Source organism: Triturus cristatus, chromosome 3_2, assembly GCF_964204655.1.
Source record: "Triturus cristatus chromosome 3_2, aTriCri1.1, whole genome shotgun sequence".
In the NCBI taxonomy this organism is placed as follows: Eukaryota; Metazoa; Chordata; class Amphibia; order Caudata; family Salamandridae; genus Triturus; species Triturus cristatus.
The window spans coordinates 848,473,284-848,485,369 of NC_140584.1; the positions used below are offsets into that span (position 1 = coordinate 848,473,284).

Here is a 12,086-nt window from a genome sequence, read left to right on the forward strand (position 1 = left end):
TCTATGAGTATTCAACCAACGCATAGTCTTGTTTCTAAGTTCCTCATATGATTCTGTTTTGTTACTCGATAGCTCTGGGACCTCCGTTAGAATAACAACATATGGGGCGCAATCCGGAGGTAGATTGATGCATGGTAAAGCTTACGAATTGATATTTCCAGCAACACACTCCTTCCCTGAAATAGCAGGATTTGCAGAAGATACCGGTAGCAGGGGTTGGGAGGGATGTACCTTGTCCACAGGATTGGGGCTATTGTTAGAGTCAATAGTAGAAGTGCCCAAAGTCGATCCCTGTGTGTTGGACATTAAGGGTTGATCTTTTGCAGTGATGTAGGTTAACTTATGTTGTGGGTGTAGGACGTTGGTCGGAGGAGCTAGGGCTTTAACTTGGGTTTGAATGGCAAGTAGATCTTTCCTAAGTCCCGTATGTTCCACAAGTGAAGCCTCCATTTTCCCAAGTCTGGCATCTAAGTGTTGCAACTTCTGCTCCACAGGCAGGATAAGAGAGGATAGAACCAGACTCAATTTTCCCACTAATAAATCTAAATCCAGGGAGCATAAATTTGCAGATAGTCTACCATTCTCAACAGGAGTATCTATTAAGGTCTCAGGGGAGCAAGACTCCAAAAGTACCGTGGACCGGGGAGGCGATTTAGTAGTGGTTTTGGGTTGTTTCGATTTTTTACCCCGTGACGAAGTATCAGCCTTCCTCTTCTTTGGAATAGCACCCTCCTTAGGTCTCGACTCCTTGTCATTATTTAAACTCCATTCAATTGGGGCCGCAGTTAAATTAGTGGGGTGTCCACATGATGGTTGCATAAGGCCATCGACGCGGGAGTCTGTGCTGGACCCAGTGTTGTATGAGATTGATGGAAAATCCTCACTAACTAAATTTGATTGTGAGGGGGCAGGTAAGCTAGCATGAGCAACAAGACCCAAAGAAGATCTTCTTAAGAAGACCGGGTCTTGGGACAAACGGCGTTGTGTCATTACAATTTCGTGCTCCAATACCGATGATGCCCTCGTTATAAATTGGTCCAGTTTCCCAGCTACCATCCCAACAGGAGTGGCTTTCGCAGCCCTTCTAGCAGCCATTTGTAAGCGGTGTTAATAGTTAATAAATATGGTACAAGTACTTACTATAAGAAGTGGTTGTTAGAGGGGTAGCCCAGCCCGGCCTCCGACGGCCACAGACGGTCCCGCCCTTGTCCCGGGCACCCACGGCAAGCGCCTGACTCAGGGGTTGCTGGGAGGTGTAGTTTTTGCCAGAAACCGTTCCCCTCACGGTCGCGATGGATTCAGCAAATACAGGAAGGCACGTGCTCCCCGATGATGATAGTAGCCGTTCCCTTCACGGCGGTGCTCTGCGGGCTCTGACAGGGTCTGCACCTGTGTCACTCCTCTATTTGCGCGTCCCATGTTGGGGTGATCTATATTTAAATGGAAAGTTCTGTACACTGCAGCAAATGTTCACTAAAATAACACCCTCTCCCATGGATATCTTTTTATATGTTAGGTTGCGACAAGGTATGAAGGAATATACACCTACATATCCTCAACAACCACAGGCACTTGCTCCACTACATGCAATATTGCGATGCCACACAGCTTCACATGTAGTATCTACACTATCACAGTATATATGCCGATCAAGCCCCAGAACAATGCATTGCAAGGGAAAGATGGGCCACGGATATGAGGCAGGAAATAACGGACAAACAATGGTTTTTCTGTTGTGCACAGACGGAGAAAATATCCTCTAGTAGTCGCCTGCGCATCATACACTATAAGTTCCTACACAGCACCCATTACACTCCGGTCAAAATGTATAAATATAGATTGCGGGAAAATGATAAATGTGACAGATGTGGGGCAGAGGTGGCAGACTTTCGCATCTTGCTTGGGAGTGTGATAAGCTAAAAGGCTATTGGCGACAGATATTCTTGGCATTAGAACAAATGACATCACCTCTAATTCAAGCTTCACTTTTGGTAGCTCTGCTGGGATACATTGAGAACATAGCTGTAGGCTACTGACGCTTTGTATCTCTGGCACTCTTGTTAGCCAAACGAAGAATAGCATGTAGATGGGGCGGGGCAGGGCACCTAAGTTTAAAGATTGGATCAGAGATATGATCTTTTGACAGGACCAAACCCTTACATATGCTGAACTCCTCCCATTAGCCTCACGCCCCAGGGATATATGGGGCCACCTTAAAACATATTTACTTACGCACCGACTGGACGCAACGGATAATACACAAATGCATTAACGCACGCTGGATGCATGTAGACCTGGAGCCACTATGAGGCAGAAAAAGAATGTAGTTGATTGGTGGTATTAGGAGTCAACCCTAAAAAGGAGGGGGGAAAAAAAAGCATGGAAAATCTCAGTCTGTATTGAACAATTGATGAGTAACAACGCCTAACTGTAGGCCTGTATTTATCAGAGTGCAATGAACACTCATGTATTTATGTCATTACGCATAATGTATAAGTGTATATCTACCCTAGCAATGTATGTATTGTACTTGTTCTAAGTTTAATAAAACCAATTAAAAGAAAAATGTAAAAGAAATTTAAAAAAATGCTACTGACGCAAATTAAAGGAAAGAAATAAAAAAAAAAAAATAACTGTAGTTCCATCAAAGACTACTCTATTCTTGGGGGCATGGCTTGGAAGCAGATGTGATCAGACGCAGGCTGCGGAGCTCTGTCTGCAGTTTTCCCATGTTGCCATATATCCTGAGTCCCAGCCGCTTATCCGGACATCAATCTGCAGACCGGCGAGCCCTGGAAGTGAGAGGTGCGAGGAGGCATGCTCCGCGCACCCCCAGAAAGCCAAAATCGCCAACGACAGGGCCGAGAGCCAAAGTCGGCAAGATGGCACCCGTGTCCTGAAGCAACCGTTACCACCATCACGAGCAGCTGGGAGTGAAGGATACCGGCTGAAAGTGGTACGGCACCATCCAGAGAAGCCCCAAACACCCACAGTAAGAGGAGGGTACCCAGGGGGCTGGGGATTGCATGTCAAATCCGGATACCCCAGAAAATAACGCTTCAGCCCTATGACAGAGGTTAAGCTGCTCCGAGGGAGAGGAAGCAAGATGGCGCCCGCGCTGTAACATACACAGCGTAATTGGGGCAGGCTGCCAATCGGACGTCGTGGCCTGGTGGCTGGGAGCACCCCACTCTGTCGCTGAGGCCTGGACACATTGGGAGATCGGAGAGGCCCCAGGAGCATGAGGTATTAAACTGGGTGCCCTGCTTCCTCAAGAAGGGACCTCCAATTATTGCAGTGGAGGGCCAGTAGAGTGGCTGAGCAGGCAGCATGATGGCGCCCGCGCCAACTGAAGCCCGAGCAGACACTGCAGGCTGAATTAATTAAAACCGGCCCCAGTAGTGACACGTCATGGGAGGATTCAAGGGGCCCTGCCCATCGCTAGGGAGGAGTGCCTCACTAACTGAAGCCCATTGCAACATATATTGGAGAAGCTGTTTCATAGAAGGAGGCCAGGGGACTCCCTGAATAGTGAGTAGCCATGTGCAGCAGTACAGCATCCTAGCGGTTCTACCTGAGGGATTGCAGCCGACGAAAGCAGATCCTACCATCCGTTGCAGCACCTGCCCGCAGTGCACTGGCCCTAGAACAAGAGGGCAGGACATTTGAGCTGCCCCACTTGACCCAAGTGCTCAAAGCTGAAACCAAAGGTCGTGGGATGGGACGCTTAGCGGAACTAGACTGAAGAAGAGTAAGGCCGCAGTATAAAAGGGAACAGTGATCTCTTGGGGGTCGGCCAGCACGGAGAGTGACGGAGGCACAAGAAGTGCAGCACAACCAGCAAAGGAGAGCACCTTCCGAACACAAACTCACCGATGTAGCACAAGTCCCCACGAGGCTTGGGTGGCGAGGTTCCGTGGAGCCTCTTCCGCGGCTGGGGACGCCCATGCAGTGGCTACCCTGCACCCACAATAAGGAGCAAGATATGCCACCTACGACGGCAGGGGTGGGTACAAGCGAGAGGGAAGACTCCTGCTGTGATTACTGCGGTCGCAACAGCGCAGAAGACCTGGGGGTCTCTGAAGATGTGCCAAGATCGATCGACAGCTGTAATTCAACAGAGTGGCCCTCAGCATTGCAGAAAGTACCTGGTCATAGCGAGGAGAAGCCAGAATTTGGCTAGAAAGATGGGGAGAACTCAAAAGAAGAGAGGATTAAACGCCCTCAGTGTAGAAGCCCCTGGCACCCAGACTGACGATGATGAAGAAGTGTTAGAACTGGTGAAAGACTCAGCTCCCAGGAGACAAACGCTGTACGACAATCATGCAAGCAATCACAGCCTCCAGAGAGGTGCTGGATGGGAAAATAAACAGGATAGGCACAGACTTAAGCCTATTAAAAGATGACCATCGCAAGCACAAGGACCGTATGACAACAACTGAGAAAGAACTGGGTGGCCTCCCAGAGACGGTAACCGAGATGCAGAAGATGCTCACAGACCTGGAAACTAAAATCAAAGTGTTGGAAGAACAGGCCGAGGACAGCAAGGGAAGGTCCCGCAGGAATAATACCCGAGTCATCGGATCGCCGGAAAAAGCGGAAGGGACGAATATGGTGCGCTTCTTGAAAGACTGGATCTGAGCAGAAATAGCCCCAGAAGGGTTGTCACCCTTCTATGCACTGCAAAGAGCCCATAGAGTTCCGGCAAGATCGCCGAGGCCTGGAGCCCTGCCAAGACCAATAGTGCGGTAAAAAAACAATGGTTCGGTGTGGCCAAAAGGTCCAATAATAAAGTGATCCTAAGGAGAGCACTTCTGGTTAGAGAGTTGAAGATTAATTATGTTAAAAGGAGCAAAAAAATAATAATAATGTACATAGGGACACAAGTCAGTTCATGTGAAACATTTATTTCCACAACAATAGAATTCAGGTGCTCAAACAATAAGTGAAAGAGGCGTGACGTGCAGAGTGATGGTGAAGTTTAAAATAACAGCATCGCATTGACAATAGTTTAAAACTCCTCAAGCAACTTTATAGAATAGGAAGAGTTTTGTTGTAAAGTGTCAACGGCGTTTCGATCTCAACTGTTCGAGATCATCAGGACATATAACGGGTGAGCAAACTGAATTGATGCAACTATTCGTAGCGCAAGGAAGAGCAATTGAGGGCTTCATAAAACAGCTGAGGGTAGACGAGTTCACCCAGAATAATTTGCTGAAGGTACGAGCGGGAGAATATCACGTGTGTAAACTTGAAAGGCAGGGTCAGCTGTATAAATTGCGCTTAATGATTTGCTGCCAATACGTTTAGTTAAAGTCACTCCCAGTTCATATTTGGAAAGTCTTGGGAGAGGAGCTCAGCGCGTAATGCTGCTTTGGCTGTTCATGTTTAGTGAGAGATAAATAGTGACATGCCTGCTACAGCGAGCTCACCAAAGGCAGGGGTTGCAAATCGACAATAGTGCAGTAATGATCTTTCAGGACTTCACAAGGGTAGTCCAGCAGAACAGAGCATCCTTCTTGGCTGTCAAAAAGAAAACTATGCCAATTACAATTGCCATACGCAATGTTGTTCCCTGCACGGCTCAGAGTGGCGGACCCTGCAGGACCTAGATTCTTCGCGACCCCTCATGAGGCCTGGGAGTGGTTGGACATGCGGAGACCCCAGGTCCATCGCAATTCATCTTTGAACTCACCACAACAGAGCCCTCGTAGCAGTAAAATGGGGTCCAGAGCCCCATCTCCCAGAGAGCTCAGCCTAGAACGGTGTGAAGCGCTACAAGCCATGGCGAAACATAGCCAATAGGGCTCCAGCCCTTCTCCAAGTAAAAATGGAATGCAAGCACAAACATCAGAAACTTCACCGGATCTCAGTGACAACAAAACCTCGGAGACGGATCTGCCAAAGATCACACCCCAGACGGCTGACTATTTTGTCTGAATATGATTTGGCGTGGACCTCAAGGACACAATGTAAACTTGATCTGGAGGGAGGTCTAAAAGAACCCGCGGTCTGCACCACAGTAACAAGGGCCGCAAATAGCTGGTCCGGGGCAGAATGAGTGTTGCATTTATCGGGGAAGAGGCATAGCAGGGATCTGGATCCAGAACTGTAAGTTGATCACCCCTGTAACCGCTACTGGACCCCTGTAACCGCTACTGGATGTTTGAGTACTTAGGCAGCGTTTGGATGGGAACTAGTTCTCCGGTACCTGTCCTGGGGAGGGGGAGTTGGGGGTTTTACTTGGTTTGGGCAATGTTAAGGGGGGCCAGGCATATCACAATGGGGGGTTTTAATGAGCACAAGACTTACCCAAGGCAATGGGATCCCCATTAGATTTAAAATGTATTTCGTGGAATGTAAGGGGGATGCAGCCAATGGTACGGCGACATAAAATACACGCATACTTGGTCCATAGAGGTGTTCAAATTGCATTGCTTCAGGAGACCCACATAATAGTGAAAGAAGGAGCGGTGTTGCAGTGTCGCTGGAGAGGTCAAGCATTTTATACCACTTACTCAGCTTTTGCACGAGGAGTACTGATCTGGGTGAGGGCGGGTGTACCCTTTCACTGCACAAAACAGATTATTGATCCAGAGGCAGATATGTGGCAGTTTCTGGGAGACTAGACGGCAGGGATCTCATATTGGGTAGCATATACGCGCCTAATTCGGACCAACCAACCTTCTTTTCACACTTCTCTGGGAAACTGGCCTCCGTACTCACAGGTTCAGTTTTACTGGGAGGCTACTTTAATTGTACATCAGATGTTACTCTTGACCGTTCCCACCCTCTGCTCCCTGACGCACCCATACTCAAGCAAGCAGAGGCACAGTCCAACTGGCAACAGAGGTGGGGTTTGATAGATTCGTAAAGAGCTCTGCACCCTGGGACCCGGGATTACTCCTTTTTCTCAGCCCTGCACGAACTCCATGTTCGACTAGATGCCATACTGTGATCCCCCGATGTACATGAGGGGGTTCGCAGCAGTGAATGCCTCACTAGGACGATATCCGACCACAATCCTGAGTTGATAAACTTGCAATGGTCCCGCACGCGACCCAAAATCTCCACCTGGCGCTTGAGACCCGAAGCCCTAGAGGACCAAGTGTTTCATGAAGCGATAGACACAGCTATTGTTCATTATTGCCAAGACAACGCTAACACTGCAACAAACTCATTAGTAGATTGGGATGTGTTTAAAACAGTCATTAGGGGGCGCTGTATACCCAAGATGATGGGTACACGGAAGGTGCTACTTCAGGACATACAGAGGGATGAACAGCACCTAAGAGAACTAGAAAAGGAAAGACCTGAGAAAGCGGACAAGCAGAGGGAACTCTTGGAGGCTAGAGGCGCAGTGGCAGTGCACGTAGGACGCCTTCGTTGTTTTGATTGCACAAAAATGCATAACCCGTGCTCACTTCGGAGAGGGACAAGTCAGGAGCTCTACTGGCCTGGTTGGCTAATCCAGCCAGGAGAGGCACGGTGATCTTGGAACTTAGGGGACAGGGTGAAGCAGTGGGTTATGACCAGTAAGGTATCAATTACTTGTTTTTAGAATATTACACAGAACTATGCAAGAGTAAGTTGATCCCAGTGGAGGAGGATCTGAATGAGTTCATATGAGACGTGGAAATACCTGTTCTGAATGAGGAAGTCGCAGATACCCTGGGGCGGGAAGTGGAGATTGGGGCAGTATGAGGGGGCTATTATAAATATGGCACAAAATAAAACGCCAGGCACGGATGGCCTACCAATTGAATTCTACCTTGCATACATTGATTTGTTGGCCCCCAGGCTGATAAAGCTATACAATGACACAAGACAAGTGGGACACCTGCCTGTATCTACTAGAGAGGCGATCATCATATCGTTGCTCAAACCGGGGAAACCACCATGGGATAAAAACGGCCTATCGGCCGCTCTCTATGCTTAACTTAGACTACAAAATACTGAGCAGGATACTGGCCACTCACTTACTCCCCCACATTAAAGGCAGTGCAGCGTAGTTACATAATACATCTAAATTGTTATCTTGTTCTGGCTCTTAGAAAACTAATGTGTGGAGTGTTCCTTGTCAGCCGAACGAGGGAACTGGCAGCAAGAGGCTGAGCAGACAGAACAGCCTGCTCTTGGTGGGACATGTAATTCTATTTAAATTAGAGGTAAATGGATTACTGGGGCTTATATGTAGCTGCCAGTTTCCACTATGATACGCAAGTGGCTAGTTCAGTGTCGTTCAACATCAACCCTGATCAATGTGTCCTGTAAAGCGCACACTGAAACTAACATGGATGCCAATACAGCAGGGTTCCTATACCCTACAATACAAATGCAGTCGGTAATTATGGTTGCAATTTGCTGCTTCTTCAACCCACCCACTGATAAACGTTAGAACGACGGAGACCCTCCCTGATGCAAGTAAAGGTACACCACTGTGCACTGTGCTCGGTTCAAGACAAATATGAAACCAGTGTCATCATTAGGGTTATATAATTCATGAGTAATGACGCAGTTAATCCCTCACCTCGCTGAGCCACAGCACACAAATAGAAACTCTGCTTCAGATTAGAGCCTTTAATCTCATAATCCTGAAGAGAACTTCACCAGCATCTTACACACATTCCAAAATAGACCTGCAAACACCGAGAGCTAGCTACCTTCTTACTCTACCCTTCCAAACGTCGGACAGATTGCCAGTAGAAGTAGTGGCAAACCCTGCAAGTGCTTCTGGGAAGAGGCGTCAGGAGTGATTCTTGGGCGCACAAGGATCATGACCCGCAAATACAATAGAGGCGAATTCAAAAGAAAGTTTGGAAGTGGTCTTAAGTCAACAGTTACTAAATAAACGTTTGCCAAGAAGATCTCGTGTCTACTGATTGGACTACAGTCTGATAGATGTCCCAGTGACCAAAAGCTGCACCGCTGTGACATAGTGCCCGGACTGTCTGCTATAAACTGAATTCAAAGTCCATTTAAGTGTAAATTGTGTCCATCATAAAGCACAGTAGAAAACAACCACCAGGAGAAAATGATCTGTTACAGACACAAACATCTTGCTACAAAAAAAGACTCCCAGCTGAGGCACATCACTAAATCTCATTTCATGAGAAGCACTACACTGATGTCTTATAATAAATACATCCCTTAATGTTGTACAAAACGCAAAACCGTTCCTGCTGCAGACACAGGTCTTCATATTACTACACACAGCACTCAATTGCTCCCCAAATAGTTGGACCCAAAAAACACCAACACAGAGATGCATATATACATAGATGTAATACACATCACCCAACTGAAGAGAGAAGCTTGAATAAATCCCGATTTATGTGCAAGAAAATCATATTACATTGCTTAGGTCACCCAAATCCAGAATCTGAAGTTGTCACCTACTGGTACAACTTATGCTGTAGGATTTTATTGTTTGTTGCCGGGATAGAATTACTACAAAACTCCAGAGGATATGAACCATCTAGTAGACTTTTGTTCATTTTTCCTGCAGTATGTAGCTAAAAATAACAGAAAGAACAATACCTGAAATACTTCTTTGCAGAAAACAGAATATGTATTAGTGTATGCATATTTAAAAATCATATTAAGACATGAAAGACTCCAGATTAAACTATTTTCATACCTGATGTAATGCACTGCTTTGTAGACTCATGCTTTGAGATTCACAAAATCAGTGTTAGCGACTACAAGATCATGTTTTTCAATGTACTAAAACCATTTTTAGAGAGGTCTACGAATCGCAATTAGGTGGGCATGATAAGGACGTCCTCTCTTAACTGCAAGTCAGCAGGACATGTGTCAGTGGTTTGTGACTGTAATTACAGTCATAAATGATCAATTTTATACCAACAACTGAGTTAGTGTGAATTGTGTTGGTGGCTTTGGCAAGAGTAAAACATTGGTCAAGAAGGCCGATGCAAAGAATCTGAGGCTAGATCATGTCTCTACCAGATAAGTCGTTACTGAAGGTAAGTAACTTGTCCGTCTGATAGAGACATCTAGCCTCAGATTCCTTACCTTTGAACAGATACCCAAGCAATACCAACCCCTGAGGAGGGACTGCGGAACGGTTCAGACCAGAAAATCCTGCAAAACAAAGTGACCAAAAAGGCCCTCACTGCGAACCGGGGAGTCCACGCAGTAGTGTGTGGCAAACGTGTGCAGAGACGCCGCACACTGCTGCATGCCGCACACTGCTGTACGCCGCACACTGCTGCACGCCGCACACAGCTGCACGCCACACACAGCTTTTATGCGAGTTTATGCTACTGACATTGTAAATGACAAATGCCTTTTATTTGTTTTAAAACCAAAACATAAATAAAAAGGCATTATAATTTTACAATGCCAATAGCTCAAACTCTTATAAATGCGAGACCTATTGCATTGCAAATGCTTGTTTTCGGTCAGAGACCCACGACCCTTTTATATATGTTTGATGTATTTTATCATTGGTATGCACCCTATGTAGTATCTTTCTTAAAAATACCTGTATTACACCCGGATGTGTCCCTAACCTTGTAATGCTGCGCTATTTATTTATTAAATGTTTTTATCATCTATACTATTATGGCTGCATTTGGTCGATTTAAGTTTTGTGACTGACTGAGTGAGCACTGACCTCTCTGAAATGTGCTAAATTTATTATATGTCTGAAACCGATTTTTACATCAACTCTCTCAGTAAGCCTCATTCACATTCGTGATGTGGTCGACCACAACTCCTTCTGGAGAATCTAGGGAAATAGGGGAACATTTGCCATACTTTGAGAGCAAAAGAATCTGCATTAACTAGGCTGATGCTGAAGGGGGGGGGGGGGGGGGGGAGATTTGGGGAATGACTTTGAGGACATTGCATTGTAGGCATTATAGGCATAAGAATATGATCGACTTTTGCAAGTGTGCTTGTTATGAGAGCATCCCTGGCAGTTTGGACGCACAGAGGGTTGGAATCCCTGGAATATTCTCAAAATGAAGAGAAGCTTCTTACAGTCTTCACCATAAAAGGTTAGAAAACATGCAGAAGCACAATACACCAGTTTTGTTATTCTGAAGGGTCCGAAGGAGGAAGAACTTGTGGACTAGGACTTTATTGTTTTGTTTCAGGCCTCTGAATTATGTGATGTTTGTTCTGAGGAAAACCTCATTCCACACAGCAGTTTGTGCTCTTAGGTTAAAACGTGTTGGCTCATAACTGAGGAGCTCTCTGGAATGACTGGACTCTTTATATGGAGTCTTAGAGAACCTCCGTAAAAGATAATACACTGTTTATCTCAACAAGAAAATCCAGTTTTGTGATCCTCGGTGGGGCACCATCTTATGTTTCAGAGGATATATGTGACATGCATTTATCTAGGGGGAGAGGAGCCCCACAAAACATAATTTGGAGGACCAGGCTCAATCACCAGCTACAGGCAAACAAAAATATTTTAACCTTCCCACTATTTAAAGAGGTTGAATCCCCCTAATTTAACTGGATCTTGGTGCTATTCTGGAAGGATTATTACAAAATAATCTACGCCCAGGACACAAAGAAAGTAACCGAGGTCCTCAAAAGGGATGCAAAATTGAGTAGTGGTCAAGCATAAATTTAAATCAATCACAAAAAAACAGTGCTGACACTCTTTTCAGTGTTCTGACCACAAAAGGTCCCCATTAGGGCCCAATATAAACCATGTCATTCATGTCAACCTATTGGCTAAGGAATGTGGATGAAATGTGACATTTAGGGTGATCTCACTAAAGTAAATGAAGAATAAACTGTTAAGAGAGCGGCGCAGGTGTGTAGAGAGGTTGACCGTATGAAAGTCTATGGAGGTAAACTGCTTTTCAGAAAGCTGACTACAATTGAAAAATGGACGTCAACCTCAATATGAGGCCACGATGACAGGTATGCATAGCCTGAAAGTCAGCACGATAGGTCGTCCTTCCAACACTTGACAGGATTCCCAAAGAAGAGGTTCCATCTCAGACAACTCTCTAGCACTGCGAATAATGTAAAGCAACAAGTTAGAGCTATATAAACTTGTCCAAGAAACTTTACAGTAACCCTGCCACCTTTATCCGAGG

General features: G+C 45.9%; 1 protein-coding gene across 1 annotated transcript in view; it reads right to left on the reverse strand.

Annotated features, from left to right (window-relative positions):
* UNC119 (unc-119 lipid binding chaperone) overlaps positions 1–12,086 on the reverse strand; it is a 488,580-nt gene that overhangs the window by 475,539 nt on the left and 955 nt on the right. The window lies entirely within an intron of this gene.